Source organism: Talpa occidentalis, unplaced genomic scaffold (genome assembly GCF_014898055.3).
Source record: "Talpa occidentalis isolate TD23 unplaced genomic scaffold, MPIMG_talOcc4v2.1 talOcc4.14, whole genome shotgun sequence".
Lineage (NCBI taxonomy): Eukaryota > Metazoa > Chordata > Mammalia > Eulipotyphla > Talpidae > Talpa > Talpa occidentalis.
This window is the reverse complement of record NW_023601433.1, coordinates 26,397,880-26,411,417: the sequence shown is the minus strand read 5'-3', so window position 1 is coordinate 26,411,417 and position 13,538 is coordinate 26,397,880.

The following is a 13,538-nucleotide window of genomic DNA, read 5'->3' as shown; positions in this document are numbered from 1 at the left end:
AGAAGCGCGGGTAGGTGAGAGAATTCACCAGAGCCAGAGCGGGGAACAGAACAGGCAGACCGACGAAATACACCGTTGAGGGAGCAGCAGGCACAGTATGAGAGGTCTACGTACCATGTGGGATGCTCGCCAGTGGCCGGGGATCGAACTGGCGCTGTAGAGGCTGCGGGGCCGCTTCGCAGCCCAGTGCTCAACCGTTGTGCCACCGGGGAGGACCCATAAATAAATCTTTTTAAAAAATCAAGATGAAACAAAAAGCAATCCATGGCAGTTATTATTAGATAAATAAGAATATCAGGTACAGCAGGGCTGGCTGATCCTTCTAGGACAACATGTATACACTTGGGAGCGAAGAAAATGTTTCCTGGCTTTTAATTTAATGTGGAAGAATATAAATATGCCAGTCTGAAAGTCACCGGTCCTAACCTGATGAGGACAAGGACTTCCTATTTCCATGGAGACCCTTGAAAACAATGCCAAGTCTGGGCACAGGTTACTGCTGGTGACTTCTCACCCATAAGCACAAAATTATAATAAGAAATAACTCAGGATCATTATGACTAAGACTTCAAATGATGTGCTGCCTTGCACCAGATCGTGTCTGCAGTGTCCAGTCATCCAAAAAAAAGGCCAACATACAAGATGGCCGTGTCCCCTGGATGAGACCCAGGAGCTGGAATGTGGTGGACCAGGGCCCAACCATGATGGCAGCAGGAGGTGATCACAGATGGGACTGCTGAGGTGACACAACAGCAGCCAACAGTTCCAGTCTGAAGGTCACTGGACAGCACCAGATGCTGAGTACGCAGCACTGGGTGTAAGAACACCAGGAGGCAGTGGAGGATGAGAAGTGGTGCAGGGTCTCAGAGGTGGCTGGTACAGGTTAGAGTGCTGATCACTGGCCATAATGCTGGCCAGCTCTGGTCCACAAGGAATGGCACCAGAGAACGGTAGCAGTGTTACAGCTCTTACAGATGCTTGTGCCAACAGCAGTTGTCTTAGAGACATCAAGCACAGGCCGGTGGTGCTCTCTGCAGGCAATATTAGAGGCAGGGCTGGAGGCACATGCCACCCTCAGGCTGCAGATCAAAGTGGAGATCAGATGCAAAGGTCTGGGAAGGCCTGTGGGAAGGTCTGTGATGGTCTGTGTCCCAACTCATCTTCCTGATGAAGCTGTCTGTGAAAGTCTCTTTCCAGGATCCCTGAGACATCTGATCTGAAGCCATCTTATGAATGGGCCCAATCTGGCTGTTCCCATGTTTTACATCCACCTATAGGGTGCGAGCCATTCAAGCCTGGAAGGTCCATTTACAATTCCAGCTGTTTGATTGTTGCTCATGAGCTTAAACTTGGTTTGTCTGTTTACATTACTGGGTGACATTGGAATGTGAAAATCTACCACAATTCAAAGAAGACCTAGGCTGAAGTTGGGTGGTCTTGGGCAGCTGTGGGTCCTACAGTCGAGTGGGAATGGAGTCATGCAGAGAGCCCAGATGCTCACTGTGTCCGCCTTGCTTCAGCGGGACCAGAACTCTCCTGAGTATCCAGGGCAGCTGCAACACAGTCCAAATCCAAGGTCAGGTGTGCAGGTTTGGGAGACTTGCAGTGCCACCAAGGATTGTGCTGTGGGTCAAGGCAAGTGTCACTGCTATTGCAGCCCCACAGCTGGCCCAAAGGCTGCTTGCTCAGGCTGGCCCTGAAATCAGGCAGCAGAGGCAACCTGACTTGAACTGGTCACACCATATGACAGCCTAACCCAGGGATGTGCTGCAGGGAGTGACTCTGAGGACAGAGGGGGGGGGGGCCTGTGCCAGGGGCTGCCCTGGAGGAGCCTGGGCCAGGACATCAGCAGAGAGGAAGCAGAGCCCCGGTTGAGCAAAGCAGCAGCTGCCAGGGGTGCCTGCTCTTGGCTGAATAGAAAGGAGTTTTTGTCTCACTTCCCCACAGGCCTGGAGCACTGTGGACCACTCAGACTGCTGTCCCAACTTGCACAGTAATAATCAGCCTCATCCTCAGTCTGGAGTCCAGTGATGGTCAGGGTGGCTGAGCTGCCAGACTTGGAGCCTGAGAATCGACCAGGGACTCCTGAGGGTCGATTGTTTATTACCATAAATCAGGTGTTTGGGGGCTGTTCCTGGGAGCTGTTGGTACCAGTGCACACCATTTTTCCAGATGTTGACACTGCCTCCACTGCAGGAGATGGTGACCGTCTGGCCCAGGTTCCCAGAGACTGACTGTGGCTGAGTCAGCGCAGACTGGGCCCAGGATCCTGGAAGGGAGAGAGACAGGAGATGGCGATGCTGGCACAAGAGGATTCATCAGGCCCCCATGCAGCTTCTGTCCCCAAATTGAGTTTCCCTGTGCAAAACGAGAGAAGCACTAGGAGGCGAGGCGTCCAGGCCATGGTGCTCTCAGCCCCTGAGGTCAACATGGGTCTGGGCTGCCCCCAGGCCTCCTTTTCTTCCCCCACCCTCTGCCACAGGAGGGGCTGTGCATGCAAATTGTTCACCCGGGGACTGCCCAGCCCTCCCTGAGCCCTGGTGGTGGGGCTCAGTTCATACCCCACATTGAGCAGGAGGGAGGTTGGCTTTACCCTAGAGAAAACTGTGGGAGGAAGCACCTGCTGGCACCACACACAGGTCCCTGCTCAAGGGACTGTGCCAGCCCAGAAGACAAAGCTAGTGAGAGCCCACATGGATTCAGGGCTCAGACCCTCAGTACTCAGGCATTTCTGCATAAATAATCCTTACTATACAGTGCTCAGGACCCACAGGACAGCCCCAAAGCGACCCTTGCTGGTCACAGGGCACACACTCACCAAGACCCAAAGCCCTGGGAGCCCAGCTGATCACTGTGTAGGTCACGCTCCCAGAACTCACTCACAGGCTGTGAGACACGTCGTGCTGCACAGGGTTACTGAGGCTCCCCCACGCTCTGTGGCGACCTGGTGGACGAGATGCTGCATGGACATAAATAACCGCTTATTTTTTGTGACCACAGAAGACACTGTAAGCATCATATTCTCCCACTGGTAGACATTATTTGAATTTGGATGCATTTCAGTTTCCCAAAATCATATGTTTTAAAGCAATGCACTACAACTACTCTCCTCTGTACATTAGTTTGCATCTATCTTTACCTCTATTTTTAGTGAATTTAATCATTTTACTTATTCACAAAGTGAAGGAAGAACAATCAATTTATTATTGATGTCCAAATTATTTTGCAATGTGTAATGCTTTTGGTGTCTTATTAAAAATTTTTACAAACATTTTCAGGGATGCTTTCTTCAAATTTTTTTTTTTAATAGAGGCATGTTTTATTTATTTATTATGTTTGTTTGTTTATACATGCACTGGGTACAGTCAGAAGTGCAGGAGGGTGAGAGAATTCACCAGATCCAGAGGGGGAGCAGAGCAGGCACAAGGACCGAAGTACACAGCTGAGGGGAGCAGCGGGTGGCAGGAGAGGTCTGCCCGCCAGGTGGGACCCGCCTCAGTTGGCCAGGGAGCAGCCGGGGATCGAACCTGCGCCGCAGAGGCCGCGGGCAGCTTTGCAACCCAGCGCTCAACCGCTGCGCCACCGGGGAGGCCCATTCAAAAAAAAATTTTTTTTTATTTTGCAGTTAATTCCTTCAACTGTTTAAGTGAATTTTTTATGAGCCAAGAGATTTAGGTCATTCATTGACCCCAGTGTAGCTGCAATTTTTCTATCACCTTTTGTGGAAAGACTGTCCTTGTCTGGAAGACTTTTGCATGTTTGTCAACAATGATCCCTGTGTTACTGGGTCTATTTCTGCATTTCTATTCTGTTACAATGACATACGTGTCTATCCCTGATCTAAACTGTCTATCTTGTTTCAATAGAAACTTATATAAACATTAAGTCAATTTAAAAATAATTGATAATTTGCCAAGGTGAGTCTTCTCTCTACAATGGGACGCATCTACACTGATGTCAATCACTTAGATGACACTTACCTCCACTACCGCCACTAGCCAGTTTTCTGCATGAATGTTTTTACATCATTTGATAAATGTACTCACAAATATTTCAGTTTGACAGATGTTAGCTAGCATTGCAAGTTAGTTTTCGTTTTCCCTTTTGTACCTAAAAAATGCCCGTGCACCTACATAATATTTTTACTGTTCTGGTATTATAGAGCCTTCTGGGAATTATGTATGACTCTTGGAATATATAAATATATAAATTTTTAGCTGCTTTTGTATATTCTATGCTTTGCATCATCTCCTCTGTAATAAAGGGGACACATGTGTCCTGTTTTTTGAGTCTGTGGACTTCGTGGATTTTCTTGCCTGTGGTCCTGCAGGATCATCCAGTTCAGGTTGAAGGGCAGTGGTGACCGTGGACGTGCTTGCCTGGAGCAGCTCTAGGGGGAGCGTCTTGGCGTTTCACCTTAAGTGTGACCTGAGCTGCAGGGACCCCTAGTTCCCTTTAACCACTGAGGATGCTGCACTGGCTGCCTCCTTTTCTCTGTTGGTTGTTCTCATGATGGGGTTGACATTTATAAATGTCTTTTCCATTTGATTGATTGATAACATCCTGTGATTTTTCCTCTTCAGCCCTTTCAATTATGTAGAGTACATGGATCATTTTTAAAATAACTTGAGTATTGAGGTGAAATAAATGCATAAATCGGAAATATAATTAAAGGGATGCTTGTGTGTTGACCTCCTAGTGATGCTTTAGTAATCAATGTACCACACTGGGTAATCTACAAAGTATAAATTTATTGTCTGATAATTCTGGAGTCTAGAAATCCCAAACTCTGATTGCCAGGGTCTTTGACCTCTGAATCTGAAATGAGGAGTGGCATCTTTCTTGCCTCTTCAAGTTACTACTTGTGATTTGTATGAAATCTTTGGAGTTTCTTCACCTACAGCTAAGGAGTTATAATTTGCCTCCAAGGGATGTCCTTGGAGATCATATAAGATTAGGAGGCCACCCTTCTCCCATAAGACTGACTTCATTTCAAAATAAAATTAAAAATAATATCGGGTCTCCCCAGCGGTGCAGTGGTTGAGCGCTGGGTTACGAAGCTGCCTGCCCGCAGCCTCTGCAGCGCGGTTAGATCCCGGCCACCAGGCGAGGGTCCCACATGGCTCACAGAACTCTCCTGCCGCCTGCTGCTCCCTCAGCAGTGTACTTAGTCAGTCTGCCTATTCTGCTCTCACCTCTGGCTCTGGTGAATTCTCTCACCCTCCCTCGCTCCTGACTGTACCCAGTGCTTGTATAAATAAATAAAATAATTCTTTGAGAAAAAATCATCTTTTGAAATTTTTGTTATTCCACCTCAACATATCTTCTTAGGGTAAGCAATTTAACAACAACATTTGGGAAGAAGAAACTTCCCAAGACATTGTACTTTAAAATGCAACACAGGGCCTCCCTGGTGGTGCAGCAGTTGAGCGCTGGGTTACGAAGCTGCCCCGCAGCCTCTGCAGCGCTGGTTCGATCCCCGGCCACCAGGTGAGGGTCCCACATGGCGCACAGACGTCTCCTGCTGTCCGCTGCTCCCCTCAGCAGTGTATTTCGTCGGTTTGCCTGCTCTGTTCCCCGCTCTGTCTCTAGTGAATTCTCTCACCCTCCCTCGCTCCTGACTGTACCCAGTGCTTGTATAAATAAATAAAATAATTCTTAAAAACTAAAAATAAAATGTAACACAGTTGGAATGCATTACAGTGCTTTCTTATTAAATAAAATTAATACAGAAAAGGAAGACTTTTTGTTTTGTTTTGTTGATTTTATTAGCTCCTGGGTGACCAAGGAAATCACAGGAGATGATTTGTCTGCAGAATATGTTTTTGACTTCAGCTCTTAGATCTGACCCAGAAGGAACTCTTCTTCCTGGAATATGGAATGGAAATGGAATTTTCTGGACAAGATTCTCCTAAGTGATTCACAGTATTCCTCCACATTAGGCCTCAACAGCAATGGAAATCAATTCAGATCTATTCCTGCACATTTGTCTCTAAGGATCGTGAGCATTCAGGCTGCCCGAGATCTCAGATGTCTGGTGTGTCATCCTGATGTCAAGAGATCATATTTGCACCCGGTCTCAGCAAACTTGGGTTTGTGTCCCGGCTCCCCATCCTGGCCTCTCACTGTACTGTAACACTGTCGGGCAAAGAGCTGCAGTACTCAGCCTCACCTTGAGCTGGGCCCCTGACAGAGTGAGGGCGGCTTTGGCCCAAAGGAAGGACCTGAGAACTGGGTTCCATCAGGGGAGTTTAATCTCTTTCCTACACGTCACTGTCCTGAAGACCTGAACAGGCTTCTCCTGGAAGCAGTATGCATGGAAACCATTGGCGACCTCTCCAGTGCTAGAACCACAGAGGAAAGTGATGTCCCTCTTGGGGACGTGGTCAGTGAGGGCTCCTGGGTCACCACAGCCTGACACCTGGACCCTGAAAAGGAAATCAACACACCAGAAAGAAGAGAAAAGACAAGTGATTCCCCAAAAGGCAGGGCTCTGAAACCTCATGAACCTGGGCAGTGAGCAAGGAGGGGGAGCAGGGGGACCGGCACCCAATGAAATGCAAAGATTTTCCAAAGTTCCCCTGAACTCACAGCTGGTGCTGGTGTCTGCGATGTCCCTTTCTCTCTCTCAGCTCCCTGGGTAAGGGTGTGTGTGTGGTGCACTACGCAAATATGAGTCTCACCACCATTCAGTTCTGGGTCCGCAGCCCAGTTTGGAGCGTCACTCTCGGGAGGAGGCCTGGAATGTTTGGGTGTCTGAGTGTGTCCCTTGGGAGGAAGCACCTGCTGTCACCGTCACTGGGGCCATGAGCACAGCCAGGGATCTGTCACATAGAATGCTTTGTGTTTCACTATAGCCTTGCCCTCATGAGAAGTCCCACAGCAGCCCCAGCTGGCCCTGGCTTCTGGGCTCGTGTGTGGTGTCCTGGGCTTTCTCATGCCCCCTGGACCCATTGTGGGAAAGATGCTTCATGCAAATCAGCTTCCTCTCTGCTCCCGTCCCAGGGTCCCCCTGCTGTCTCCTGGGGAGATTAAAAGAAACAGATGCTGGGACCTCAGATACAGTGACTGGGGCACTGAGTGATGGACTGACATTGTTCACCAAATCATCACTCCGAGTCTCTGGGGACCTCAGTCCTAAATCTCCTCCCTGGAAAGTCACAGGAGCAGAGAGAACATCAGGAGACCAGGGAAGCTTCCAGGTTGAGTGAAAGCCCAGTGTCCTGAAGATTCTGTCCTTTGCTCCCCTGTAGCCCAGGATTCTGGTGCTTTCAAGATCCAGAGGTCATGTCCTGTCTTCCTGCTTTGGGCAGTGCTTGCGCCCACCACCAGAGGGCGCCTCGGGACCCTGTGCGCTGCAGGAGCACCTGGTGCCAGGAAAGACTCTGCTCATCTGTCCTGAGTCCAAGGACACCCGCTCTTAGTAGCATCCATCTCTGACAGCTGTGCACAGAGTGGGAGGATGGAGACTGTTTCCCTTTGTTTTACACTGTTGTTTTAGTGGCAGGTGTACATCATTGTAACTCAACCTACCTGATCACCACGTCATGACCATCACGGAAGGGTTAGTTTCCATCCATCCCCGTCCATCTGTCCCTTTCCTTTTACACCCACACCCTCAGCCCCTCCCTTGTGGGAACCACCAGACTGTTCCCTGTATTTGAGGGTTTTGTTTTGCTTTGTTTGTTTATTTATGTTCCATATATGATTGAAATCATTCAGTGTTTGTCTTAATTTCTCTGACTTGTTTTACTTGCCATAATACTCTCAAGGTCCATTGCCAGTGGTCACACTGGCAAACTTTCATCTTTTTTGTAGCTGAGTAATATTTCATTATACACATATATATCAAGTATATATAACATATATCACGTCTTTTTATGCATTCATCTTCTGATGGGAAATAAGGTTGTTTCAACACAGTGACTATTATAGATAATGCTGCAGTGAATGTAAGGATTCCTATATCTTTTACAGTTAGGCTTTTTAAATTAAATATCCAAAAGTGGACTAGCTGTGTCCCATGGTATGTCTATTCCATAGAAATATGTTTTTTGGTGAAACCTCCATACAGTTTCCTTAGAGGCTGTTCCAATTCACATCCCTACTATTAGTGGATGAAGGTTCCCTTTTCTCTACATCCCCATCATGCTTATTTCTAGATTTTATAATAATTGCAATTCTACCAGGTGTATGATGATATGTCATTGTGATTTTGATATGCCTTTCCCTAACAATAAGGGAGGGTGAACATTTTTTCATGTGCCTGTTGGCCATCTGCATGTCTTCTTTCTTGAATTGTGTATTAAGACCTCTCCAATTTAAAATCGGATTTTTGGTTTTTGTTGTTGGTTTTGTGTATTCTTTTTATATTTATTCTTTATATATATATATATAGTTTATATATTTTTGGATAATCCCAGGTCAGATATGAAATTTGTAATTATTTTCTCCCATCCCATAGTTAACCTTTTTGCTTTGATGTTTCCTTTCCCTTTGCAGAAGGTTTTGAGTTCCAGGTTGCTCCTTTTGTTTATTTTTGCTCTTACTTCCCTTCCTGTCTGAGTCAGATGCACAAAGATACCACTAAGTCTGGTGTATGGAGTTTGTTTTTGCTCTATGTGTTTTCAGGTTTCAGGTCTTACATTCAAGTCCTTACCTATTTTGATTTTGTTTTGGAGTGTGGCTTCTCAGCATCACAATCCTCAGATTCATTTCAGGTTGGGGAAGACATTGCAAGAAAGGAGCCCACAGATGGTGGGGTGTTGATGGGTCAGGGGTCTGGTGTGTCATGCCAAGTCTCCTTCAAAGTTGCCCCGTGACAACACACCTGTATACGAGGCAAGGCAGAGAGTAAATAAGCCCTCTGCTCCCCCTCCAAGTCTGCGATCTCTTTAGAAAGCGAGAAACATGAATAGGATATGGGTGCAGCCAACCCAGGCTCTGCACCCCAGTATCTCTGGATCTGCCGGAGTCCTCATCTTCCCTCATGCAACTGTATGTTACTGAGAGAGGGACTTTTCATGCAGTTCCCCCCTCTGTTTCCTGGATGAGACCTCCTGCTGAGGCCACAGGAGGTGGTCCTATTTAGTGGACCTGGCCCCAGTCTCTGTCCCCCTCCTACACAGCAGGGCCGATGGAGCTACTGTGCAGAGGCGAGGCTGTACGTGAAACCCATGACTGAGAAACGAGTCTTGCCAAGGCCAGAATTTGGCAAAGGTCCCTGGATATCCTGGAGGGATGCTCTCCCTCAGGGACTCCTCTGTGGGGCCTCCTTCATCAGGGAAGGCAGGGCTTGCGCTGTCTCAGCTCAGCTGCCCCAGCCAGCCCCTGAGCACCTTGTCCCTCTACATTGGCACCCAGATAGCATGCCTGACCTGCAAAGTAAAGAGAGGAGCCCAGCTCTTACACTCTATCAACGCAAATATGATGCATTCCAGTTGCACAAAAGTACCCACCACCCTGTTCGAACTTACAACCCTAAGTATAATCTGTCCACACAAATCAATATATTTGACTATAATTTAAAATTTTCCTCTGCAGATTATATACTGAGAAGTATAAATTTATACCGTAAGTGGAATAACACTTTAAAACCATTCTTTGCTATTATTTCTTCTTTCTTTTCTTTTTCGTTTTGTTTTTTTTTTTTTTTTTTTTTTTTTTTTGTGGGCCCTCTCCAGCAGCCAGGAAAGAGCTGGCACTGCAGAGGCTGCGGGCAACCTCGCAGCCCAGCACTCAACCGCTGTGCCACCAGGGGAGGCCCCTGCTATTATAACTATATAATAAATCTAGGTGTCTTGTTGCCATGGAATGTACCCCAAAAAGTAGGCAACTGATACCAGCAAAGTCATTTGTGTGAGGCTGTCACTTCCATTTAGGACATGAGACCAGAATTCAGGCTGTCGAGCTTCCTCTCTCTCCTGATCATAACTTGTACTGTCAGCAAAACAGTACCTGGGTTTCGGTCACCAGTCACTCATATCCACTCGGTACACTCAGCTTCCGTTGGCCATGTGTACTGCCACGTGGTCTGAAGCCTGCAAGAGAACATCATGAAGGCAACACCCTCAAATGTCTTCATAGGTGGCAAGAAATGCACATACAGATCTCCACAGGCTGACAATTTAGGGGTGTGATATCAAAGTCCCTTGCTAAAAAAATGAAGCACATCCGGTGGAGGCTTCTAGAGGTGTGGTATGCGATGGGGAGTGGACTTGGAGGTGGGTGTCTCTGGGTGGTAGCTGTTGGGCCAGGGGTGTGGGTGGCCGGGCTTTGGGCACAACCTCCTTATCTCCCAGGCCGTGGCCATGTTCGGCTGGACTCTCAGCAGCCTCCCCCTGCGTGAAGGCTCAGACACCTGCATCTGCCTGCTGCCTTTCCTGGCTGGACTTCAGGTCACCGTAGAAATAAACGAGGAGGAGGAGGGATATACAGAAAGAAAGGAAATGCTGATGGCATCACATCTCTGTGCTGGCCTTAATGCTGGGGTTCGGGTACACATGAGGATGTAGAGGATCGGAGGGTAATTCATGCCCGCGTGGCCTTCCCACACGTGGTGTGTTAGATGTTTTCTGTGAAGAGCTGGAGCACAGTGTGAAGGTGCTCATGGGAGCCTTCAGGAAATTGAAAACAGAATCGTTGATGAAGGTGTCAAGTGTCAAGTCAAGAAATATTACCCATCTTCCCAGTCTCTTTCTTTCTGATACAATGAGAACAGGTTTGAAGAGGGAATTTGATGGTCTTTACAAAGAAAATAGTGAGTCCTGAGCCGTCCTTCCCTGGCAACTGTGCTCTGAAACCCTCTCCCTGAGCTCCTTTCTGATGAGAACAAGGAGAGTCAAACTGAGCTTGCAGCTGCCGACTCTGCCTTCCCTCAGAGAAGGAAACTCTTCTTGGGTCCTCAGCAAACAGGGTATGCTGTTTAAGACAGTTAGGAGATGGCTGCTTTCAGAAAGAGTTGGACTCCAGAGAGCAGTTTCTACCCTAAACGTTCTGTCTCACTTCCTCCCAGGCCTGGAGCGTTGTGGGACCATCCAGACTGTCATCCCAACTTGAGCAGCAATAATCACCCTCGTCCTCAGATGGGAGCCCAGTGATGGTCAGGGTGGCTGAGCTGCCAGACCTGGAGCCAGAGAATGGATCAGGGACCCCTGATCAATGGTTCTGGGGCAGTTCCTGGGAGCTATTGGTGCATAACCTGCACTGATGTGGAGCTACTTCCAGTGCAGGAGATGGTGACCCTCTGGCCCAGGGATCCAGACATGGAAGGCAGCTGAGTCAGCGGAGACTGGGCCAGGATCCTGGAAGTGGGTGAGATACAGAGATGGTGATGCTGGGCTCTAGAGACAACAAAAAGAGGTGGGGTCCCATGCATTTCCCAGGGTCCTGACCGTGGCCCCATATCCAGTCCCATGTGCAATGAGAGAGGAGCACAAGGAGGGGAGGAGTCCAGGCCATGGTGCTCACAGCATCTAGTTTCCTTCTGAAGCTGGAGCTGAGCTGCCGCAGGCCTCCTTTACTTCTCCACCGTCTGCCACAGGCGAGACTGTCCATACATGGTTCATCCAGGGACTCCCAGCCTGTCCCTGAGCCCTGGTGCTAGAGCTCAACTCACACCCCTCTCCTGAGGTGGGAGGAAGCACCTGCAAATGGCACACACAGGTTCCTGCTCAGGGGACTGAGCCTGGCCAGACAGGACATGTAACCATCTAGACCACAGGGCATAGACCTACATCCAGGCTCCTTAGTCTGAATGTACTCCCAGGGTTACTGTGTATAGAACACAGGGCAGTCCCACTGCGCCCCCTGCTGGTGTCAGGGCACACAGTCACCATGGCCCAAAACCCAAGAGCTCAGCTGATGTCTACTGCTCACAATACACTGTCTATTCACACCTGCAGGTGTGATTCCTAGGGACTGTGATTCCCATACATTGCATTGGGTTACTGTCATGGAAGCAGAAAAAAACATAGAGACCTATTATGAGTACTTTATACAAAAAGGTAAAAAATTGGATCCAGATGTGCATCCACTCAGGTGCCACAGAGGATGGGCACTGGAGCTGGTGCAGGGCTTTGGAGGAAGCTCAGGTAACAAATACAGAATGGGAATTTCTAAGAATAAACTCAATGGCATATTCAAAAGTGGGTAATTCAGCAAATGTTTCAAAGTATCTTGTAACGCAAATAATTTTGTTTGCAGGTTAGAATTGATTCAGTGACTGTTTAATAAAAGGCTTTGGAAATGTCACCCCAGTGGAGACTGTAAAATATTGCTCTAAGTTCATATGCAGTTCATAATCTTAAGATTTTAATTTTTGCCTGTCTGTATCATGTATTTTGTCAAAATTTTGTCTTAGATCACATGCACTTTTTATTTTAAATAAAATTTTCATCCCTGTATATTATTCTCTCTATTGTAGTTTAGTAAAAAATAATGTAAAGGTTTAATGTTATCATAGATTCTGGGAATGTGTGGAGAGTTGAATTCAGAAAACACATCCCATTTCCTCATCACACCCTTTTTCATCTTGCAAACGTCCCCAACTTCTAGAGTCAGGCATCTTGAAAAAGTACCTGTGATCTCGCATCACTCTTCATCATTCCAGAGGATCCACCTCCTTCACTTCAGGCAGATCAGTAGCTGCTCACACCCTTTAGGACCCTCACTGCTCTGGGCATGATACCCAATCCCTGCCTCCCCTCAGAGCCTGCAGGGTCTACCCTGTCCCCTCACAACGCTTCCTTGTTCTCAGACATCTGGCTTCCCTCATACTCATACTCTTAGCTTCACATTCCCGACTCCTGTCTCTCCTATGGTCCCCAAGGAGACACTTCCTCTGTGTGGGGGAGGGGAGGGCTTGGCTTGAGATCATGGTGAAGACACAGGGTGTCAAGTCTGGGGGACAAAATTCTTCACAGCAGGATGTACCCCCTTCATCACAGGCAGGATTAGAGAATTGATAATATATATGAGGCCAATTTATAGAAGCACAAAGGATACAGAATAATCAAAAACTCACTTCACTTAACATCCCACCTGAACCATTAAAAATAAAACTCATCTTGTTGAGCTTTCCTCTTTATCCCTCATTCTCCTTCCTCACTGAATGAGAAAAAAATCCTAGGCACCATATCACTTCACTGGTTATGCTCTGGCATGTGCGTATATTTATAATGTCCCCCAACTAATGCATGAGAAACAGCAGAAATGACTGCTCTTGGGCAGGGGGTAGGCGTCATCTCCCAGATGACACGAAGGTGTGCTCCCAGAATTCCTTGCAACCAGCTCTTGTGCAGAGAGCAAGCAGGGTGAGGAGAGGAGATGAGTTCATGGTGGAGATGAGCCCCTGATCTGATTTGTCACCTCAACCATGAAATGTATTTCTTTCCCGCAACACTGAAGGTGAGAGATCTCCATGAAGATCTATTTTTTCAAGGTTGTACAAGCCCCTCCTCAACTTAAGCCAGGATCCAGATGAGTAAAGAGAGACTAGAAGTGGTACGAAATGGGTCACACCTGGAAAGGTGGGGGGG